Source organism: Rhinoderma darwinii, chromosome 4 (assembly GCF_050947455.1).
Source record: "Rhinoderma darwinii isolate aRhiDar2 chromosome 4, aRhiDar2.hap1, whole genome shotgun sequence".
Lineage (NCBI taxonomy): Eukaryota > Metazoa > Chordata > Amphibia > Anura > Rhinodermatidae > Rhinoderma > Rhinoderma darwinii.
This window is the reverse complement of record NC_134690.1, coordinates 5,037,966-5,052,831: the sequence shown is the minus strand read 5'-3', so window position 1 is coordinate 5,052,831 and position 14,866 is coordinate 5,037,966. Positions and strand designations below refer to the sequence as shown.

Below are 14,866 nucleotides of genomic sequence, written 5' to 3'. Positions count from 1 at the left end.
ACAAAAACCCACCATTGCAGAAACCAAAGTTTGACAAATTTAAAGGCTTTCTTTGTGTTAAAAGGAACACATAGTTCCTTGTTTCTGCCCAGTTTCGAACAGGGGCGTGTAAGGCGAACGTGATAACCACTACACTACAGAACCTTGGATATTGATTGTTCTGCAACCCGCAAGCCATGCAGAAACGAATTGAGAAAAATAATCCAGCCAATTAGCGGCAACAAAAAAAATTCCATGTTTCTGCCCTGTCTCGAACAGGGGACCTTTCGCGTGTTAGGCGAACGTGATAACCACTACATTACAGAAACTTGGATATTGATTGTTCCGCAACCCACAACCCGCAAGCCATGCAGAAACGAATTGAGAAAAATAATCCAGCCAATTAGTGGCAACAAAAAAAATTCCATGTTTCTGCCCTGTCTCGAACAGGGGACCTTTCGCGTGTTAGGCGAACGTGAAAACCACTACACTACAGAAACTTGGATATTGATTGTTCCGCAACCCACAACCTGCAAGCCATGCAGAAACGAATTGAGAAAAATAATCCAGCCAATTAGTGGCAACAAAAAAAATTCCATGTTTCTGCCCTGTCTCGAACAGGGGACCTTTCGCGTGTTAGGCGAACGTGATAACCACTACACTACAGAAACTTGGATATTGATTGTTCCGCAACCCACAACCTGCAAGCCATGCAGAAACGAATTGAGAAAAAGAATCCAGCCAATTAGTGGCAACCAAAAAAATACCATGTTTCTGCCCTGTCTCGAACAGGGGACCTTTCGCGTGTAAGGCGAACATGATAACCACTACACTACAGAAACTTGGATATTGATTGTTCCGCAACCCACAACCCGCAAGCCATGCAGAAACGAATTGAGAAAAATAATCCAGCCAATTAGTGGCAACAAAAAAAATTCCATGTTTCTGCCCTGTCTCGAACAGGGGACCTTTCGCGTGTTAGGCGAACGTGATAACCACTACACTACAGAAACTTGGATATTGATTGTTCCGCAACCCACAACCTGCAAGCCATGCAGAAACGAATTGAGAAAAAGAATCCAGCCAATTAGTGGCAACCAAAAAAATACCATGTTTCTGCCCTGTCTCGAACAGGGGACCTTTCGCGTGTAAGGCGAACGTGATAACCACTACACTACAGAAACTTGGATATTGATTGTTCCGCAACCCACAACCCGCAAGCCATGCAGAAACGAATTGAGAAAAATAATCCAGCCAATTAGTGGCAACAAAAAAAATTCCATGTTTCTGCCCTGTCTCGAACAGGGGACCTTTCGCGTGTAAGGCGAACGTGATAACCACTACACTACAGAAACTTGGATATTGATTGTTCCGCAACCCACAACCCGCAAGCCATGCAGAAACGAATTGAGAAAAATAATCCAGCCAATTAGTGGCAACAAAAAAAATTCCATGTTTCTGCCCTGTCTCGAACAGGGGACCTTTCGCGTGTTAGGCGAACGTGATAACCACTACACTACAGAAACTTGGATATTGATTGTTCTGCAACCCACAACCAGCAAGCCATGCAGAAACGAATTGAGAAAAATAATCCAGCCAATTAGCGGCAACAAAAAAAATTCCATGTTTCTGCCCTGTCTCGAACAGGGGACCTTTCGCGTGTTAGGCGAACGTGATAACCACTACACTACAGAAACTTCCCCTTGATACAAAAACCCACCATTGCAGCAACCAAAGTTTGACAAATTTAAAGGCTTTCTTTGTGTTAAAAGGAAGACATAGTTCCATGTTTCTGCCCTGTCTCGAACAGGGGACCTTTCGCATGTTAGGCGAACGTGATAACCACTACACTACAGAAACTTGGATATTGATTGTTCTGCAACCCACAACCAGCAAGCCATGCAGAAACGAATTGAGAAAAATAATCCAGCCAATTAGCGGCAACAAAAAAAATTCCATGTTTCTGCCCTGTCTCGAACAGGGGACCTTTCGCGTGTTAGGCGAACGTGATAACCACTACACTACAGAAACTTGGATATTGATTGTTCCGCAACCCACAACCCGCAAGCCATGCAGAAACGAATTGAGAAAAATAATCCAGCCAATTAGTGGCAACAAAAAAAATTCCATGTTTCTGCCCTGTCTCGAACAGGGGACCTTTCGCGTGTTAGGCGAACGTGATAACCACTACACTACAGAAACTTGGATATTGATTGTTCCGCAACCCACAACCTGCAAGCCATGCAGAAACGAATTGAGAAAAAGAATCCAGCCAATTAGTGGCAACCAAAAAAATACCATGTTTCTGCCCTGTCTCGAACAGGGGACCTTTCGCGTGTAAGGCGAACGTGATAACCACTACACTACAGAAACTTGGATATTGATTGTTCCGCAACCCACAACCCGCAAGCCATGCAGAAACGAATTGAGAAAAATAATCCAGCCAATTAGTGGCAACAAAAAAAATTCCATGTTTCTGCCCTGTCTCGAACAGGGGACCTTTCGCGTGTTAGGCGAACGTGATAACCACTACACTACAGAAACTTCCCCTTGATACAAAAACCCACCATTGCAGCAACCAAAGTTTGACAAATTTAAAGGCTTTCTTTGTGTTAAAAGGAAGACATAGTTCCATGTTTCTGCCCTGTCTCGAACAGGGGACCTTTCGCATGTTAGGCGAACGTGATAACCACTACACTACAGAAACTTGGATATTGATTGTTCTGCAACCCACAACCAGCAAGCCATGCAGAAACGAATTGAGAAAAATAATCCAGCCAATTAGCGGCAACAAAAAAAATTCCATGTTTCTGCCCTGTCTCGAACAGGGGACCTTTCGCGTGTTAGGCGAACGTGATAACCACTACACTACAGAAACTTGGATATTGATTGTTCCGCAACCCACAACCCGCAAGCCATGCAGAAACGAATTGAGAAAAATAATCCAGCCAATTAGTGGCAACAAAAAAAATTCCATGTTTCTGCCCTGTCTCGAACAGGGGACCTTTCGCGTGTTAGGCGAACGTGATAACCACTACACTACAGAAACTTGGATATTGATTGTTCCGCAACCCACAACCTGCAAGCCATGCAGAAACGAATTGAGAAAAAGAATCCAGCCAATTAGTGGCAACCAAAAAAATACCATGTTTCTGCCCTGTCTCGAACAGGGGACCTTTCGCGTGTAAGGCGAACGTGATAACCACTACACTACAGAAACTTGGATATTGATTGTTCCGCAACCCACAACCCGCAAGCCATGCAGAAACGAATTGAGAAAAATAATCCAGCCAATTAGTGGCAACAAAAAAAATTCCATGTGTCTGCCCTGTCTCGAACAGGGGACCTTTCGCGTGTTAGGCGAACGTGATAACCACTACACTACAGAAACTTGGATATTGATTGTTCCGCAACCCACAACCTGCAAGCCATGCAGAAACAAATTGAGAAAAAGAATCCAGCCAATTAGTGGCAACCAGAAAAATACCATGTTTCTGCCCTGTCTCGAACAGGGGACCTTCCGCGTGTAAGGCGAACGTGATAACCACTACACTACAGAAACTTGGATATTGATTGTTCCGCAACCCACAACCCGCAAGCCATGCAGAAACGAATTGAGAAAAATAATCCAGCCAATTAGTGGCAACAAAAAAAATTCCATGTTTCTGCCCTGTCTCGAACAGGGGACCTTTCGCGTGTTAGGCGAACGTGATAACCACTACACTACAGAAACTTCCCCTTGATACAAAAACCCACCATTGCAGAAACCAAAGTTTGACAAATTTAAAGGCTTTCTTTGTGTTAAAAGGAACACATAGTTCCTTGTTTCTGCCCAGTTTCGAACAGGGGACCTTTCGCGTGTAAGGCGAACGTGATAACCACTACACTACAGAACCTTGGATATTGGTTGTTCTGCAACCCGCAAGCCATGCAGAAACGAATTGAGAAAAATAATCCAGCCAATTAGCGGCAACAAAAAAAATTCCATGTTTCTGCCCTGTCTCGAACAGGGGACCTTTCGCGTGTTAGGCGAACGTGATAACCACTACACTACAGAAACTTGGATATTGATTGTTCCGCAACCCACAACCCGCAAGCCATGCAGAAACGAATTGAGAAAAATAATCCAGCCAATTAGTGGCAACAAAAATAATTCCATGTTTCTGCCCTGTCTCGAACAGGGGACCTTTCGCGTGTTAGGCGAACGTGATAACCACTACACTACAGAAACTTGGATATTGATTGTTCCGCAACCCACAACCCGCAAGCCATGCAGAAACGAATTGAGAAAAATAATCCAGCCAATTAGTGGCAACAAAAAAAATTCCATGTTTCTGCCCTGTCTCGAACAGGGGACCTTTCGCGTGTTAGGCTAACGTGATAACCACTACACTACAGAAACTTCCCCTTGATACAAAAACCCACCATTGCAGAAACCAAAGTTTGACAAATTTAAAGGCTTTCTTTGTGTTAAAAGGAACACATAGTTCCTTGTTTCTGCCCAGTTTCGAACAGGGGACCTTTCGCGTGTAAGGCGAACGTGATAACCACTACACTACAGAACCTTGGATATTGATTGTTCTGCAACCCGCAAGCCATGCAGAAACGAATTGAGAAAAATAATCCAGCCAATTAGCGGCAACAAAAAAAATTCCATGTTTCTGCCCTGTCTCGAACAGGGGACCTTTCGCGTGTTAGGCGAACGTGATAACCACTACACTACAGAAACTTGGATATTGATTGTTCCGCAACCCACAACCCGCAAGCCATGCAGAAACGAATTGAGAAAAATAATCCAGCCAATTAGTGGCAACAAAAAAAATTCCATGTTTCTGCCCTGTCTCGAACAGGGGACCTTTCGCGTGTTAGGCGAACGTGATAACCACTACACTACAGAAACTTGGATATTGATTGTTCCGCAACCCACAACCCGCAAGCCATGCAGAAACGAATTGAGAAAAATAATCCAGCCAATTAGTGGCAACAAAAAAAATACCTTGTTTCTGCCCTGTCTCGAACAGGGGACCTTTCGCGTGTTAGGCGAACGTGATAACCACTACACTACAGAAACTTGGATATTGATTGTTCCGCAAATCCACAACCCGCAAGCCATGCAGAAACGAATTGAGAAAAATAATCCAGCCAATTAGTGGCAACAAAAATAATTCCATGTTTCTGCCCTGTCTCGAACAGGGGACCTTCCGCGTGTAAGGCGAACGTGATAACCACTACACTACAGAAACTTGGATATTGATTGTTCCGCAACCCACAACCCGCAAGCCATGCAGAAACGAATTGAGAAAAATAATCCAGCCAATTAGTGGCAACAAAAAAAATTCCATGTTTCTGCCCTGTCTCGAACAGGGGACCTTTCGCGTGTTAGGCGAACGTGATAACCACTACACTACAGAAACTTCCCCTTGATACAAAAACCCACCATTGCAGAAACCAAAGTTTGACAAATTTAAAGGCTTTCTTTGTGTTAAAAGGAACACATAGTTCCTTGTTTCTGCCCAGTTTCGAACAGGGGACCTTTCGCGTGTAAGGCGAACGTGATAACCACTACACTACAGAACCTTGGATATTGATTGTTCTGCAACCCACAAGCCATGCAGAAACGAATTGAGAAAAATAATCCAGCCAATTAGCGGCAACAAAAAAAATTCCATGTTTCTGCCCTGTCTCGAACAGGGGACCTTTCGCGTGTTAGGCGAACGTGATAACCACTACACTACAGAAACTTGGATATTGATTGTTCCGCAACCCACAACCCGCAAGCCATGCAGAAACGAATTGAGAAAAATAATCCAGCCAATTAGTGGCAACAAAAATAATTCCATGTTTCTGCCCTGTCTCGAACAGGGGACCTTTCGCGTGTTAGGCGAACGTGATAACCACTACACTACAGAAACTTGGATATTGATTGTTCCGCAACCCACAACCCGCAAGCCATGCAGAAACGAATTGAGAAAAATAATCCAGCCAATTAGTGGCAACAAAAAAAATTCCATGTTTCTGCCCTGTCTCGAACAGGGGACCTTTCGCGTGTTAGGCTAACGTGATAACCACTACACTACAGAAACTTCCCCTTGATACAAAAACCCACCATTGCAGAAACCAAAGTTTGACAAATTTAAAGGCTTTCTTTGTGTTAAAAGGAACACATAGTTCCTTGTTTCTGCCCAGTTTCGAACAGGGGACCTTTCGCGTGTAAGGCGAACGTGATAACCACTACACTACAGAACCTTGGATATTGATTGTTCTGCAACCCGCAAGCCATGCAGAAACGAATTGAGAAAAATAATCCAGCCAATTAGCGGCAACAAAAAAAATTCCATGTTTCTGCCCTGTCTCGAACAGGGGACCTTTCGCGTGTTAGGCGAACGTGATAACCACTACACTACAGAAACTTGGATATTGATTGTTCCGCAACCCACAACCCGCAAGCCATGCAGAAACGAATTGAGAAAAATAATCCAGCCAATTAGTGGCAACAAAAAAAATTCCATGTTTCTGCCCTGTCTCGAACAGGGGACCTTTCGCGTGTTAGGCGAACGTGATAACCACTACACTACAGAAACTTGGATATTGATTGTTCCGCAACCCACAACCCGCAAGCCATGCAGAAACGAATTGAGAAAAATAATCCAGCCAATTAGTGGCAACAAAAAAAATACCTTGTTTCTGCCCTGTCTCGAACAGGGGACCTTTCGCGTGTTAGGCGAACGTGATAACCACTACACTACAGAAACTTGGATATTGATTGTTCCGCAACCCACAACCCGCAAGCCATGCAGAAACGAATTGAGAAAAAGAATCCAGCCAATTCGTGGCAACAAAAAAAATTCCATGTTTCTGCCTTGTCTCGAACAGGGGACCTTTCGCGTGTAAGGCGAACGTGATAACCACTACACTACAGAAACTTCCCCTTGATACAAAAACCCACCATTGCAGAAACCAAAGTTTGACAAATTTAAAGGCTTTCTTTGTGTTAAAAGGAAGACATAGTTCCATGTTTCTGCCCTGTCTCGAACAGGGGACCTTTCGCGTGTTAGGCGAACGTGATAACGACTACACTACAGAAACTTGGATATTGATTGTTCTGCAACCCACAACCCGCAAGCCATGCAGAAACGAATTGAGAAAATGAATCCAGCCAATTAGTGGCAACCAAAAAAATACCATGTTTCTGCCCTGTCTCGAACAGGGGACCTTTCGCGTGTTAGGCGAACGTGATAACCACTACACTACAGAAACTTGGATATTGATTGTTCCGCAACTCACAACCCGCAAGCCATGCAGAAACGAATTGAGAAAAATAATCCAGCCAATTAGCGGCAACAAAAAAAATTCCATGTTTCTGCCCAGTTTCGAACAGGGGACCTTTCGCGTGTAAGGCGAACGTGATAACCACTACACTACAGAAACTTGGATATTGATTGTTCTGCAACCCGCAACCCGCAAGCCATGCAGAAACGAATTGAGAAAAATAATCCAGCCAATTAGTGGCAACAAAAAAAATTCCATGTTTCTGCCCTGTCTCGAACAGGGGACCTTTCGCGTGTAAGGCGAACGTGATAACCACTACACTACAGAAACTTGGATATTGATTGTTCCGCAACCCACAACCCGCAAGCCATGCAGAAACGAATTGAGAAAAATAATCCAGCCAATTAGCGGCAACAAAAAAAATTTCATGTTTCTGCCCTGTCTCGAACAGGGGACCTTTCGCGTGTAAGGCGAACGTGATAACCACTACACTACAGAAACTTCCCCTTGATACAAAAACCCACCATTGCAGAAACCAAAGTTTGACAAATTTAAAGGCTTTCTTTGTGTTAAAAGGAACACATAGTTCCTTGTTTCTGCCCAGTTTCGAACAGGGGACCTTTCGCGTGTAAGGCGAACGTGATAACCACTACACTACAGAAACTTGGATATTGATTGTTCCGCAACCCACAACCCGCAAGCCATGCAGAAACGAATTGAGAAAAATAATCCAGCCAATTAGTGGCAACAAAAAAAATTCCATGTTTCTGCCCTGTCTCGAACAGGGGACCTTTCGCGTGTTAGGCGAACGTGATAACCACTACACTACAGAAACTTGGATATTGATTGTTCCGCAACCCACAACCCGCAAGCCATGCAGAAACGAATTGAGAAAAATAATCCAGCCAATTAGTGGCAACAAAAAAAATTCCATGTTTCTGCCCTGTCTCGAACAGGGGACCTTTCGCGTGTTAGGCGAACGTGATAACCACTACACTACAGAAACTTGGATATTGATTGTTCCGCAACTCACAACCCGCAAGCCATGCAGAAACGAATTGAGAAAAATAATCCAGCCAATTAGCGGCAACAAAAAAAATTCCATGTTTCTGCCCAGTTTCGAACAGGGGACCTTTCGCGTGTAAGGCGAACGTGATAACCACTACACTACAGAAACTTGGATATTGATTGTTCTGCAACCCGCAACCCGCAAGCCATGCAGAAACGAATTGAGAAAAATAATCCAGCCAATTAGTGGCAACAAAAAAAATTCCATGTTTCTGCCCTGTCTCGAACATGGGACCTTTCGCGTGTAAGGCGAACGTGATAACCACTACACTACAGAAACTTGGATATTGATTGTTCCGCAACCCACAACCCGCAAGCCATGCAGAAACGAATTGAGAAAAATAATCCAGCCAATTAGTGGCAACCAAAAAAATACCATGTTTCTGCCCTGTCTCGAACAGGGGACCTTCCGCGTGTAAGGCGAACGTGATAACCACTACACTACAGAAACTTGGATATTGATTGTTCCGCAACCCACAACCCGCAAGCCATGCAGAAACGAATTGAGAAAAATAATCCAGCCAATTAGTGGCAACAAAAAAAATTCCATGTTTCTGCCCTGTCTCGAACAGGGGACCTTTCGCGTGTTAGGCGAACGTGATAACCACTACACTACAGAAACTTCCCCTTGATACAAAAACCCACCATTGCAGAAACCAAAGTTTGACAAATTTAAAGGCTTTCTTTGTGTTAAAAGGAACACATAGTTCCTTGTTTCTGCCCAGTTTCGAACAGGGGACCTTTCGCGTGTAAGGCGAACGTGATAACCACTACACTACAGAACCTTGGATATTGATTGTTCTGCAACCCACAAGCCATGCAGAAACGAATTGAGAAAAATAATCCAGCCAATTAGCGGCAACAAAAAAAATTCCATGTTTCTGCCCTGTCTCGAACAGGGGACCTTTCGCGTGTTAGGCGAACGTGATAACCACTACACTACAGAAACTTGGATATTGATTGTTCCGCAACCCACAACCCGCAAGCCATGCAGAAACGAATTGAGAAAAATAATCCAGCCAATTAGTGGCAACAAAAATAATTCCATGTTTCTGCCCTGTCTCGAACAGGGGACCTTTCGCGTGTTAGGCGAACGTGATAACCACTACACTACAGAAACTTGGATATTGATTGTTCCGCAACCCACAACCCGCAAGCCATGCAGAAACGAATTGAGAAAAATAATCCAGCCAATTAGTGGCAACAAAAAAAATTCCATGTTTCTGCCCTGTCTCGAACAGGGGACCTTTCGCGTGTTAGGCTAACGTGATAACCACTACACTACAGAAACTTCCCCTTGATACAAAAACCCACCATTGCAGAAACCAAAGTTTGACAAATTTAAAGGCTTTCTTTGTGTTAAAAGGAACACATAGTTCCTTGTTTCTGCCCAGTTTCGAACAGGGGACCTTTCGCGTGTAAGGCGAACGTGATAACCACTACACTACAGAACCTTGGATATTGATTGTTCTGCAACCCGCAAGCCATGCAGAAACGAATTGAGAAAAATAATCCAGCCAATTAGCGGCAACAAAAAAAATTCCATGTTTCTGCCCTGTCTCGAACAGGGGACCTTTCGCGTGTTAGGCGAACGTGATAACCACTACACTACAGAAACTTGGATATTGATTGTTCCGCAACCCACAACCCGCAAGCCATGCAGAAACGAATTGAGAAAAATAATCCAGCCAATTAGTGGCAACAAAAAAAATTCCATGTTTCTGCCCTGTCTCGAACAGGGGACCTTTCGCGTGTTAGGCGAACGTGATAACCACTACACTACAGAAACTTGGATATTGATTGTTCCGCAACCCACAACCCGCAAGCCATGCAGAAACGAATTGAGAAAAATAATCCAGCCAATTAGTGGCAACAAAAAAAATACCTTGTTTCTGCCCTGTCTCGAACAGGGGACCTTTCGCGTGTTAGGCGAACGTGATAACCACTACACTACAGAAACTTGGATATTGATTGTTCCGCAACCCACAACCCGCAAGCCATGCAGAAACGAATTGAGAAAAAGAATCCAGCCAATTCGTGGCAACAAAAAAAATTCCATGTTTCTGCCTTGTCTCGAACAGGGGACCTTTCGCGTGTAAGGCGAACGTGATAACCACTACACTACAGAAACTTCCCCTTGATACAAAAACCCACCATTGCAGAAACCAAAGTTTGACAAATTTAAAGGCTTTCTTTGTGTTAAAAGGAAGACATAGTTCCATGTTTCTGCCCTGTCTCGAACAGGGGACCTTTCGCGTGTTAGGCGAACGTGATAACGACTACACTACAGAAACTTGGATATTGATTGTTCTGCAACCCACAACCCGCAAGCCATGCAGAAACGAATTGAGAAAATGAATCCAGCCAATTAGTGGCAACCAAAAAAATACCATGTTTCTGCCCTGTCTCGAACAGGGGACCTTTCGCGTGTTAGGCGAACGTGATAACCACTACACTACAGAAACTTGGATATTGATTGTTCCGCAACTCACAACCCGCAAGCCATGCAGAAACGAATTGAGAAAAATAATCCAGCCAATTAGCGGCAACAAAAAAAATTCCATGTTTCTGCCCAGTTTCGAACAGGGGACCTTTCGCGTGTAAGGCGAACGTGATAACCACTACACTACAGAAACTTGGATATTGATTGTTCTGCAACCCGCAACCCGCAAGCCATGCAGAAACGAATTGAGAAAAATAATCCAGCCAATTAGTGGCAACAAAAAAAATTCCATGTTTCTGCCCTGTCTCGAACAGGGGACCTTTCGCGTGTAAGGCGAACGTGATAACCACTACACTACAGAAACTTGGATATTGATTGTTCCGCAACCCACAACCCGCAAGCCATGCAGAAACGAATTGAGAAAAATAATCCAGCCAATTAGTGGCAACAAAAAAAATACCTTGTTTCTGCCCTGTCTCGAACAGGGGACCTTTCGTGTGTTAGGCGAACGTGATAACCACTACACTACAGAAACTTTGATATTGATTGTTCCGCAAATCCACAACCCGCAAGCCATGCAGAAACGAATTGAGAAAAAGAATCCAGCCAATTAGTGGCAACAAAAAAAATTCCATGTTTCTGCCCTGTCTCGAACAGAGGACCTTTCGCGTGTTAGGCGAACGTGATAACCACTACACTACAGAAACTTGGATATTGATTGTTCCGCAACCCACAACCCGCAAGCCATGCAGAAACGAATTGAGAAAAATAATCCAGCCAATTAGTGGCAACAAAAAAAATTCCATGTTTCTGCCCTGTCTCGAACAGGGGACCTTTCGCGTGTAAGGCGAACGTGATAACCACTACACTACAGAAACTTCCCCTTGATACAAAAACCCACCATTGCAGAAACCAAAGTTTGACAAATTTAAAGGCTTTCTTTGTGTTAAAAGGAACACATAGTTCCTTGTTTCTGCCCAGTTTCGAACAGGGGACCTTTCGCGTGTAAGGCGAACGTGATAACCACTACACTACAGAAACTTGGATATTGATTGTTCCGCAACCCACAACCCGCAAGCCATGCAGAAACGAATTGAGAAAAATAATCCAGCCAATTAGTGGCAACAAAAAAAATTCCATGTTTCTGCCCTGTCTCGAACAGGGGACCTTTCGCGTGTTAGGCGAACGTGATAACCACTACACTACAGAAACTTGGATATTGATTGTTCCGCAACCCACAACCCGCAAGCCATGCAGAAACGAATTGAGAAAAATAATCCAGCCAATTAGTGGCAACAAAAAAAATTCCATGTTTCTGCCCTGTCTCGAACAGGGGACCTTTCGCGTGTTAGGCGAACGTGATAACCACTACACTACAGAAACTTGGATATTGATTGTTCCGCAACTCACAACCCGCAAGCCATGCAGAAACGAATTGAGAAAAATAATCCAGCCAATTAGTGCCAACAAAAAAAATTCCATGTTTCTGCCCAGTTTCGAACAGGGGACCTTTCGCGTGTAAGGCGAACGTGATAACCACTACACTACAGAAACTTGGATATTGATTGTTCTGCAACCCGCAACCCGCAAGCCATGCAGAAACGAATTGAGAAAAATAATCCAGCCAATTAGTGGCAACAAAAAAAATTCCATGTTTCTGCCCTGTCTCGAACAGGGGACCTTTCGCGTGTAAGGCGAACGTGATAACCACTACACTACAGAAACTTGGATATTGATTGTTCCGCAACCCACAACCCGCAAGCCATGCAGAAACGAATTGAGAAAAATAATCCAGCCAATTAGTGGCAACAAAAAAAATACCTTGTTTCTGCCCTGTCTCGAACAGGGGACCTTTCGCGTGTTAGGCGAACGTGATAACCACTACACTACAGAAACTTGGATATTGATTGTTCCGCAAATCCACAACCCGCAAGCCATGCAGAAACGAATTGAGAAAAAGAATCCAGCCAATTAGTGGCAACAAAAAAAATTCCATGTTTCTGCCCTGTCTCGAACAGGGGACCTTTCGCGTGTTAGGCGAACGTGATAACCACTACACTACAGAAACTTGGATATTGATTGTTCCGCAACCCACAACCCGCAAGCCATGCAGAAACGAATTGAGAAAAATAATCCAGCCAATTAGTGGCAACAAAAAAAATTCCATGTTTCTGCCCTGTCTCGAACAGGGGACCTTTTGCGTGTAAGGCGAACGTGATAACCACTACACTACAGAAACTTGGATATTGATTGTTCCGCAACCCACAACCCGCAAGCCATGCAGAAACGAATTGAGAAAAATAATCCAGCCAATTAGTGGCAACCAAAAAAATACCATGTTTCTGCCCTGTCTCGAACAGGGGACCTTCCGCGTGTAAGGCGAACGTGATAACCACTACACTACAGAAACTTGGATATTGATTGTTCCGCAACCCACAACCCGCAAGCCATGCAGAAACGAATTGAGAAAAATAATCCAGCCAATTAGTGGCAACAAAAAAAATTCCATGTTTCTGCCCTGTCTCGAACAGGGGACCTTTCGCGTGTTAGGCGAACGTGATAACCACTACACTACAGAAACTTGGATATTGATTGTTCAGCAACCCACAACCCGCAAGCCATGCAGAAACGAATTGAGAAAAATAATCCAGCCAATTAGCGGCAACAAAAAAAATTCCATGTTTCTGCCCTGTCTCGAACAGGGGACCTTTCGCGTGTAAGGCGAACTGATAACCACTACACTACAGAAACTTGGATATTGATTGTTCCGCAACCCACAACCCGCAAGCCATGCAGAAACGAATTGAGAAAAAGAATCCAGCCAATTCGTGGCAACAAAAAAAATTCCATGTTTCTGCCTTGTCTCGAACAGGGGACCTTTCGCGTGTAAGGCGAACGTGATAACCACTACACTACAGAAACTTCCCCTTGATACAAAAACCCACCATTGCAGAAACCAAAGTTTGACAAATTTAAAGGCTTTCTTTGTGTTAAAAGGAAGACATAGTTCCTTGTTTCTGGCCAGTTTCGAACAGGGGACCTTTCGCATGTGAGGCGAACGTGATAACCACTACACTACAGAAACTTGGATATTGATTGTTCTGCAACCCACAACCCGCAAGCCATGCAGAAACGAATTGAGAAAAAGAATCCAGCCAATTAGTGGCAACCAAAAAAATACCATGTTTCTGCCCTGTCTCGAACAGGGGACCTTTCGCGTGTAAGGCGAACGTGATAACCACTACACTACAGAAACTTGGATATTGATTGTTCCGCAACCCACAACCCGCAAGCCATGCAGAAACGAATTGAGAAAAATAATCCAGCCAATTAGTGGCAACAAAAAAAATTCCATGTTTCTGCCCTGTCTCGAACAGGGGACCTTTCGCGTGTTAGGCGTACGTGATAACCACTACACTACAGAAACTTGGATATTGATTGTTCCGCAACTCACAACCCGCAAGCCATGCAGAAACGAATTGAGAAAAATAATCCAGCCAATTAGCGGCAACAAAAAAAATTCCATGTTTCTGCCCAGTTTCGAACAGGGGACCTTTCGCGTGTAAGGCGAACGTGATAACCACTACACTACAGAAACTTGGATATTGATTGTTCTGCAACCCGCAACCCGCAAGCCATGCAGAAACGAATTGAGAAAAATAATCCAGCCAATTAGTGGCAACAAAAAAAATTCCATGTTTCTGCCCTGTCTCGAACAGGGGACCTTTCGCGTGTTAGGCGAACGTGATAACCACTACACTACAGAAACTTGGATATTGATTGTTCCGCAACCCACAACCCGCAAGCCATGCAGAAACGAATTGAGAAAAATAATCTAGCCAATTAGTGGCAACAAAAAAAATACCTTGTTTCTGCCCTGTCTCGAACAGGGGACCTTTCGCGTGTTAGGCGAACGTGATAACCACTACACTACAGAAACTTGGATATTGATTGTTCCGCAAATCCACAACCCGCAAGCCATGCAGAAACGAATTGAGAAAAAGAATCCAGCCAATTAGTGGCAACAAAAAAAATTCCATGTTTCTGCCCGGTCTCGAACAGGGGACCTTTCGCGTGTTAGGCGAACGTGATAACCACTACACTACA

General features: G+C 44.0%; 65 non-coding genes across 65 annotated transcripts; all 65 read right to left on the bottom strand.

The window, feature by feature from the left end:
• Positions 1-577: 577 nt before the first annotated feature.
• Positions 578-650, bottom strand: TRNAV-AAC (transfer RNA valine (anticodon AAC)). The gene has a single exon. It is a non-coding gene; the product is annotated as a tRNA-Val (tRNA).
• A 98-nt stretch (positions 651-748) lies between these two features.
• TRNAV-UAC (transfer RNA valine (anticodon UAC)) lies at positions 749-821 on the bottom strand. Its single transcript has one exon. It is a non-coding gene; the product is annotated as a tRNA-Val (tRNA).
• Positions 822-919: 98 nt separating this feature from the next.
• TRNAV-AAC (transfer RNA valine (anticodon AAC)) lies at positions 920-992 on the bottom strand. The gene has a single exon. It is a non-coding gene; the product is annotated as a tRNA-Val (tRNA).
• Positions 993-1,090: 98 nt separating this feature from the next.
• On the bottom strand, positions 1,091-1,163 carry TRNAV-UAC (transfer RNA valine (anticodon UAC)). The gene has a single exon. It is a non-coding gene; the product is annotated as a tRNA-Val (tRNA).
• A 98-nt stretch (positions 1,164-1,261) lies between these two features.
• TRNAV-UAC (transfer RNA valine (anticodon UAC)) lies at positions 1,262-1,334 on the bottom strand. The gene has a single exon. It is a non-coding gene; the product is annotated as a tRNA-Val (tRNA).
• A 98-nt stretch (positions 1,335-1,432) lies between these two features.
• On the bottom strand, positions 1,433-1,505 carry TRNAV-AAC (transfer RNA valine (anticodon AAC)). Its single transcript has one exon. It is a non-coding gene; the product is annotated as a tRNA-Val (tRNA).
• A 98-nt stretch (positions 1,506-1,603) lies between these two features.
• TRNAV-AAC (transfer RNA valine (anticodon AAC)) lies at positions 1,604-1,676 on the bottom strand. Its single transcript has one exon. It is a non-coding gene; the product is annotated as a tRNA-Val (tRNA).
• Positions 1,677-1,937: 261 nt separating this feature from the next.
• TRNAV-AAC (transfer RNA valine (anticodon AAC)) lies at positions 1,938-2,010 on the bottom strand. Its single transcript has one exon. It is a non-coding gene; the product is annotated as a tRNA-Val (tRNA).
• Positions 2,011-2,108: 98 nt separating this feature from the next.
• TRNAV-AAC (transfer RNA valine (anticodon AAC)) lies at positions 2,109-2,181 on the bottom strand. Its single transcript has one exon. It is a non-coding gene; the product is annotated as a tRNA-Val (tRNA).
• A 98-nt stretch (positions 2,182-2,279) lies between these two features.
• TRNAV-UAC (transfer RNA valine (anticodon UAC)) lies at positions 2,280-2,352 on the bottom strand. The gene has a single exon. It is a non-coding gene; the product is annotated as a tRNA-Val (tRNA).
• A 98-nt stretch (positions 2,353-2,450) lies between these two features.
• On the bottom strand, positions 2,451-2,523 carry TRNAV-AAC (transfer RNA valine (anticodon AAC)). Its single transcript has one exon. It is a non-coding gene; the product is annotated as a tRNA-Val (tRNA).
• Positions 2,524-2,784: 261 nt separating this feature from the next.
• Positions 2,785-2,857, bottom strand: TRNAV-AAC (transfer RNA valine (anticodon AAC)). Its single transcript has one exon. It is a non-coding gene; the product is annotated as a tRNA-Val (tRNA).
• A 98-nt stretch (positions 2,858-2,955) lies between these two features.
• Positions 2,956-3,028, bottom strand: TRNAV-AAC (transfer RNA valine (anticodon AAC)). Its single transcript has one exon. It is a non-coding gene; the product is annotated as a tRNA-Val (tRNA).
• A 98-nt stretch (positions 3,029-3,126) lies between these two features.
• Positions 3,127-3,199, bottom strand: TRNAV-UAC (transfer RNA valine (anticodon UAC)). Its single transcript has one exon. It is a non-coding gene; the product is annotated as a tRNA-Val (tRNA).
• A 269-nt stretch (positions 3,200-3,468) lies between these two features.
• Positions 3,469-3,541, bottom strand: TRNAV-UAC (transfer RNA valine (anticodon UAC)). Its single transcript has one exon. It is a non-coding gene; the product is annotated as a tRNA-Val (tRNA).
• Positions 3,542-3,639: 98 nt separating this feature from the next.
• TRNAV-AAC (transfer RNA valine (anticodon AAC)) lies at positions 3,640-3,712 on the bottom strand. The gene has a single exon. It is a non-coding gene; the product is annotated as a tRNA-Val (tRNA).
• Positions 3,713-3,966: 254 nt separating this feature from the next.
• Positions 3,967-4,039, bottom strand: TRNAV-AAC (transfer RNA valine (anticodon AAC)). The gene has a single exon. It is a non-coding gene; the product is annotated as a tRNA-Val (tRNA).
• Positions 4,040-4,137: 98 nt separating this feature from the next.
• On the bottom strand, positions 4,138-4,210 carry TRNAV-AAC (transfer RNA valine (anticodon AAC)). Its single transcript has one exon. It is a non-coding gene; the product is annotated as a tRNA-Val (tRNA).
• A 425-nt stretch (positions 4,211-4,635) lies between these two features.
• On the bottom strand, positions 4,636-4,708 carry TRNAV-AAC (transfer RNA valine (anticodon AAC)). The gene has a single exon. It is a non-coding gene; the product is annotated as a tRNA-Val (tRNA).
• A 98-nt stretch (positions 4,709-4,806) lies between these two features.
• On the bottom strand, positions 4,807-4,879 carry TRNAV-AAC (transfer RNA valine (anticodon AAC)). Its single transcript has one exon. It is a non-coding gene; the product is annotated as a tRNA-Val (tRNA).
• Positions 4,880-4,977: 98 nt separating this feature from the next.
• Positions 4,978-5,050, bottom strand: TRNAV-AAC (transfer RNA valine (anticodon AAC)). The gene has a single exon. It is a non-coding gene; the product is annotated as a tRNA-Val (tRNA).
• Positions 5,051-5,149: 99 nt separating this feature from the next.
• Positions 5,150-5,222, bottom strand: TRNAV-UAC (transfer RNA valine (anticodon UAC)). The gene has a single exon. It is a non-coding gene; the product is annotated as a tRNA-Val (tRNA).
• A 98-nt stretch (positions 5,223-5,320) lies between these two features.
• TRNAV-AAC (transfer RNA valine (anticodon AAC)) lies at positions 5,321-5,393 on the bottom strand. The gene has a single exon. It is a non-coding gene; the product is annotated as a tRNA-Val (tRNA).
• A 254-nt stretch (positions 5,394-5,647) lies between these two features.
• TRNAV-AAC (transfer RNA valine (anticodon AAC)) lies at positions 5,648-5,720 on the bottom strand. Its single transcript has one exon. It is a non-coding gene; the product is annotated as a tRNA-Val (tRNA).
• Positions 5,721-5,818: 98 nt separating this feature from the next.
• On the bottom strand, positions 5,819-5,891 carry TRNAV-AAC (transfer RNA valine (anticodon AAC)). The gene has a single exon. It is a non-coding gene; the product is annotated as a tRNA-Val (tRNA).
• Positions 5,892-6,316: 425 nt separating this feature from the next.
• On the bottom strand, positions 6,317-6,389 carry TRNAV-AAC (transfer RNA valine (anticodon AAC)). The gene has a single exon. It is a non-coding gene; the product is annotated as a tRNA-Val (tRNA).
• Positions 6,390-6,487: 98 nt separating this feature from the next.
• On the bottom strand, positions 6,488-6,560 carry TRNAV-AAC (transfer RNA valine (anticodon AAC)). The gene has a single exon. It is a non-coding gene; the product is annotated as a tRNA-Val (tRNA).
• A 98-nt stretch (positions 6,561-6,658) lies between these two features.
• On the bottom strand, positions 6,659-6,731 carry TRNAV-AAC (transfer RNA valine (anticodon AAC)). Its single transcript has one exon. It is a non-coding gene; the product is annotated as a tRNA-Val (tRNA).
• Positions 6,732-6,829: 98 nt separating this feature from the next.
• Positions 6,830-6,902, bottom strand: TRNAV-UAC (transfer RNA valine (anticodon UAC)). The gene has a single exon. It is a non-coding gene; the product is annotated as a tRNA-Val (tRNA).
• A 261-nt stretch (positions 6,903-7,163) lies between these two features.
• On the bottom strand, positions 7,164-7,236 carry TRNAV-AAC (transfer RNA valine (anticodon AAC)). The gene has a single exon. It is a non-coding gene; the product is annotated as a tRNA-Val (tRNA).
• A 98-nt stretch (positions 7,237-7,334) lies between these two features.
• Positions 7,335-7,407, bottom strand: TRNAV-UAC (transfer RNA valine (anticodon UAC)). The gene has a single exon. It is a non-coding gene; the product is annotated as a tRNA-Val (tRNA).
• Positions 7,408-7,505: 98 nt separating this feature from the next.
• Positions 7,506-7,578, bottom strand: TRNAV-UAC (transfer RNA valine (anticodon UAC)). The gene has a single exon. It is a non-coding gene; the product is annotated as a tRNA-Val (tRNA).
• Positions 7,579-7,676: 98 nt separating this feature from the next.
• On the bottom strand, positions 7,677-7,749 carry TRNAV-UAC (transfer RNA valine (anticodon UAC)). The gene has a single exon. It is a non-coding gene; the product is annotated as a tRNA-Val (tRNA).
• A 90-nt stretch (positions 7,750-7,839) lies between these two features.
• Positions 7,840-7,912, bottom strand: TRNAV-UAC (transfer RNA valine (anticodon UAC)). The gene has a single exon. It is a non-coding gene; the product is annotated as a tRNA-Val (tRNA).
• Positions 7,913-8,010: 98 nt separating this feature from the next.
• Positions 8,011-8,083, bottom strand: TRNAV-AAC (transfer RNA valine (anticodon AAC)). Its single transcript has one exon. It is a non-coding gene; the product is annotated as a tRNA-Val (tRNA).
• A 98-nt stretch (positions 8,084-8,181) lies between these two features.
• On the bottom strand, positions 8,182-8,254 carry TRNAV-AAC (transfer RNA valine (anticodon AAC)). Its single transcript has one exon. It is a non-coding gene; the product is annotated as a tRNA-Val (tRNA).
• Positions 8,255-8,352: 98 nt separating this feature from the next.
• TRNAV-UAC (transfer RNA valine (anticodon UAC)) lies at positions 8,353-8,425 on the bottom strand. Its single transcript has one exon. It is a non-coding gene; the product is annotated as a tRNA-Val (tRNA).
• Positions 8,426-8,523: 98 nt separating this feature from the next.
• Positions 8,524-8,596, bottom strand: TRNAV-UAC (transfer RNA valine (anticodon UAC)). The gene has a single exon. It is a non-coding gene; the product is annotated as a tRNA-Val (tRNA).
• Positions 8,597-8,694: 98 nt separating this feature from the next.
• Positions 8,695-8,767, bottom strand: TRNAV-UAC (transfer RNA valine (anticodon UAC)). Its single transcript has one exon. It is a non-coding gene; the product is annotated as a tRNA-Val (tRNA).
• Positions 8,768-8,865: 98 nt separating this feature from the next.
• On the bottom strand, positions 8,866-8,938 carry TRNAV-AAC (transfer RNA valine (anticodon AAC)). The gene has a single exon. It is a non-coding gene; the product is annotated as a tRNA-Val (tRNA).
• A 254-nt stretch (positions 8,939-9,192) lies between these two features.
• Positions 9,193-9,265, bottom strand: TRNAV-AAC (transfer RNA valine (anticodon AAC)). The gene has a single exon. It is a non-coding gene; the product is annotated as a tRNA-Val (tRNA).
• A 98-nt stretch (positions 9,266-9,363) lies between these two features.
• Positions 9,364-9,436, bottom strand: TRNAV-AAC (transfer RNA valine (anticodon AAC)). Its single transcript has one exon. It is a non-coding gene; the product is annotated as a tRNA-Val (tRNA).
• A 425-nt stretch (positions 9,437-9,861) lies between these two features.
• On the bottom strand, positions 9,862-9,934 carry TRNAV-AAC (transfer RNA valine (anticodon AAC)). The gene has a single exon. It is a non-coding gene; the product is annotated as a tRNA-Val (tRNA).
• A 98-nt stretch (positions 9,935-10,032) lies between these two features.
• TRNAV-AAC (transfer RNA valine (anticodon AAC)) lies at positions 10,033-10,105 on the bottom strand. Its single transcript has one exon. It is a non-coding gene; the product is annotated as a tRNA-Val (tRNA).
• A 98-nt stretch (positions 10,106-10,203) lies between these two features.
• On the bottom strand, positions 10,204-10,276 carry TRNAV-AAC (transfer RNA valine (anticodon AAC)). Its single transcript has one exon. It is a non-coding gene; the product is annotated as a tRNA-Val (tRNA).
• Positions 10,277-10,374: 98 nt separating this feature from the next.
• Positions 10,375-10,447, bottom strand: TRNAV-UAC (transfer RNA valine (anticodon UAC)). The gene has a single exon. It is a non-coding gene; the product is annotated as a tRNA-Val (tRNA).
• Positions 10,448-10,708: 261 nt separating this feature from the next.
• TRNAV-AAC (transfer RNA valine (anticodon AAC)) lies at positions 10,709-10,781 on the bottom strand. Its single transcript has one exon. It is a non-coding gene; the product is annotated as a tRNA-Val (tRNA).
• A 98-nt stretch (positions 10,782-10,879) lies between these two features.
• TRNAV-UAC (transfer RNA valine (anticodon UAC)) lies at positions 10,880-10,952 on the bottom strand. The gene has a single exon. It is a non-coding gene; the product is annotated as a tRNA-Val (tRNA).
• A 98-nt stretch (positions 10,953-11,050) lies between these two features.
• Positions 11,051-11,123, bottom strand: TRNAV-UAC (transfer RNA valine (anticodon UAC)). Its single transcript has one exon. It is a non-coding gene; the product is annotated as a tRNA-Val (tRNA).
• Positions 11,124-11,564: 441 nt separating this feature from the next.
• On the bottom strand, positions 11,565-11,637 carry TRNAV-UAC (transfer RNA valine (anticodon UAC)). Its single transcript has one exon. It is a non-coding gene; the product is annotated as a tRNA-Val (tRNA).
• Positions 11,638-11,727: 90 nt separating this feature from the next.
• TRNAV-UAC (transfer RNA valine (anticodon UAC)) lies at positions 11,728-11,800 on the bottom strand. The gene has a single exon. It is a non-coding gene; the product is annotated as a tRNA-Val (tRNA).
• Positions 11,801-11,898: 98 nt separating this feature from the next.
• Positions 11,899-11,971, bottom strand: TRNAV-AAC (transfer RNA valine (anticodon AAC)). The gene has a single exon. It is a non-coding gene; the product is annotated as a tRNA-Val (tRNA).
• Positions 11,972-12,069: 98 nt separating this feature from the next.
• Positions 12,070-12,142, bottom strand: TRNAV-AAC (transfer RNA valine (anticodon AAC)). The gene has a single exon. It is a non-coding gene; the product is annotated as a tRNA-Val (tRNA).
• A 98-nt stretch (positions 12,143-12,240) lies between these two features.
• TRNAV-UAC (transfer RNA valine (anticodon UAC)) lies at positions 12,241-12,313 on the bottom strand. Its single transcript has one exon. It is a non-coding gene; the product is annotated as a tRNA-Val (tRNA).
• A 98-nt stretch (positions 12,314-12,411) lies between these two features.
• TRNAV-UAC (transfer RNA valine (anticodon UAC)) lies at positions 12,412-12,484 on the bottom strand. The gene has a single exon. It is a non-coding gene; the product is annotated as a tRNA-Val (tRNA).
• A 98-nt stretch (positions 12,485-12,582) lies between these two features.
• Positions 12,583-12,655, bottom strand: TRNAV-AAC (transfer RNA valine (anticodon AAC)). Its single transcript has one exon. It is a non-coding gene; the product is annotated as a tRNA-Val (tRNA).
• Positions 12,656-12,754: 99 nt separating this feature from the next.
• On the bottom strand, positions 12,755-12,827 carry TRNAV-AAC (transfer RNA valine (anticodon AAC)). The gene has a single exon. It is a non-coding gene; the product is annotated as a tRNA-Val (tRNA).
• Positions 12,828-12,925: 98 nt separating this feature from the next.
• TRNAV-UAC (transfer RNA valine (anticodon UAC)) lies at positions 12,926-12,998 on the bottom strand. The gene has a single exon. It is a non-coding gene; the product is annotated as a tRNA-Val (tRNA).
• Positions 12,999-13,096: 98 nt separating this feature from the next.
• Positions 13,097-13,169, bottom strand: TRNAV-UAC (transfer RNA valine (anticodon UAC)). Its single transcript has one exon. It is a non-coding gene; the product is annotated as a tRNA-Val (tRNA).
• A 98-nt stretch (positions 13,170-13,267) lies between these two features.
• Positions 13,268-13,340, bottom strand: TRNAV-AAC (transfer RNA valine (anticodon AAC)). The gene has a single exon. It is a non-coding gene; the product is annotated as a tRNA-Val (tRNA).
• Positions 13,341-13,608: 268 nt separating this feature from the next.
• On the bottom strand, positions 13,609-13,681 carry TRNAV-UAC (transfer RNA valine (anticodon UAC)). The gene has a single exon. It is a non-coding gene; the product is annotated as a tRNA-Val (tRNA).
• Positions 13,682-13,942: 261 nt separating this feature from the next.
• TRNAV-UAC (transfer RNA valine (anticodon UAC)) lies at positions 13,943-14,015 on the bottom strand. Its single transcript has one exon. It is a non-coding gene; the product is annotated as a tRNA-Val (tRNA).
• A 269-nt stretch (positions 14,016-14,284) lies between these two features.
• TRNAV-UAC (transfer RNA valine (anticodon UAC)) lies at positions 14,285-14,357 on the bottom strand. The gene has a single exon. It is a non-coding gene; the product is annotated as a tRNA-Val (tRNA).
• A 98-nt stretch (positions 14,358-14,455) lies between these two features.
• Positions 14,456-14,528, bottom strand: TRNAV-AAC (transfer RNA valine (anticodon AAC)). The gene has a single exon. It is a non-coding gene; the product is annotated as a tRNA-Val (tRNA).
• A 98-nt stretch (positions 14,529-14,626) lies between these two features.
• Positions 14,627-14,699, bottom strand: TRNAV-AAC (transfer RNA valine (anticodon AAC)). Its single transcript has one exon. It is a non-coding gene; the product is annotated as a tRNA-Val (tRNA).
• Between the last annotated feature and the right edge of the window lie 167 nt (positions 14,700-14,866).